Source organism: Delphinus delphis, chromosome 2 (genome assembly GCF_949987515.2).
Source record: "Delphinus delphis chromosome 2, mDelDel1.2, whole genome shotgun sequence".
Classification (NCBI taxonomy): domain Eukaryota; kingdom Metazoa; phylum Chordata; class Mammalia; order Artiodactyla; family Delphinidae; genus Delphinus; species Delphinus delphis.
The window spans coordinates 49627229-49628503 of record NC_082684.1 but is presented as its reverse complement, the minus strand read 5'-3'; the positions used below and the strand labels follow the sequence as shown (position 1 = coordinate 49628503).

Genomic DNA, 1275 nt, shown 5'->3' with positions numbered 1-1275 from the left:
GCAGAACCTGCCACAGTTTGAGGCAGGGGCTCAGAAGGTGAATGTATTTGAGTCTCAAGAGTGGAAAAAGCTCCATGGGACCATGACCGAGATTCTAGTGGTTCTGCTGGTGGATGGGCCACACTCTGAGCAACTTGTACTCTCATTCGTCCACATGGATAAGCCCCTCAGTGTGCTGCCCGACTTCAATTGCCCTCCTTCAGCCCTTCACCTGATGGGTTTGGTCCCAGTCCCAATTCCATCCCTACCACTTCTCTCCTCAAGCCTTGGAGTCCCTCCTCTTCCTTCTGGCATCTACCATGAGCATCTCATGCCCCTCCATTATCTCCTTATTTAGCTGTACCTTCTCCTGGGTCATCCCACTGCCTTTACCTCGATCCAGCCTTCTCTCCCCCACCAAATGCTACAGTGGGGCCTCCACCAGATATTTACATGAAGGCCTTTGGCCCCTCTATCCACCGCTGCAGCCAAGATTTGGGCTTTCCACCCTCTATGGTGAGTGAAGCTGAATTTGGAGAGATCATGAAGCAAAACAGAGCAATTTCCAACAGTGCCACTTCCAAAGTGATTTCTGGAGCCCGTGCAGGGGATTACAGTGACTTGATTGAGATGATGCTTGCAGCTATTACTGTTATCAAACAGTCTCAGGTCGTCAGTGATGAGTGTTGCTGTGCCCTCATCTCCCCGCTTAAGAGCTTCATGGCACTGAAGCCAAGTCCTACAGTGTGGGTGCCAGCAGGAGCTCTTCCAGAAAAAGACATCTGTTCAGAGATTGTCTAGCTGGTCCCAAGAGAGCAGCAGGAGGCACCAGGACCTGCTCCTTAATGAAGATCAGCATGATGATTATTTCCAAGAAAGGAACCAGGAGCCCAAGAGATACCAGAATAAAGAATGGGACTGGCACCATTGAGAAAGGAGTCTGGTTGGAAGGAAATTTTTTTAATGGACTTGCATCTCCTCACCTTCATCAAGCATGTAGGTGGATGTATCTGAGAATTTTGAAGCCCTGGATTCCTCTGAGTGGGAAGAAACATTCCCTTCCATCTTGCTAGAGAAGAGCAGCACCCCCTTTGCCAACAGGTGACACAAGGGCTTTACCTGAGGCAGAGGTAAGATGATACTTGTCCTTTTCAAGATTGACCCCAGCTTCCATCGTTGCCATCAGATTATTTTTATTGAAGTATAGTTGATTTACAATGTTGTGTTAGTTTCAGGTATACAACAAAGTGATTCAGTTATACATATATATGTATATATATATATATATATATATAT

At 46.9% G+C, this 1275-nt stretch overlaps 1 pseudogene; it reads left to right on the top strand.

Moving 5' to 3' along the window:
- Positions 1-214: 214 nt before the first annotated feature.
- Positions 215-910, top strand: LOC132417846 (cleavage and polyadenylation specificity factor subunit 7 pseudogene; annotated as a pseudogene).
- The last annotated feature ends 365 nt before the right edge of the window (positions 911-1275 follow it).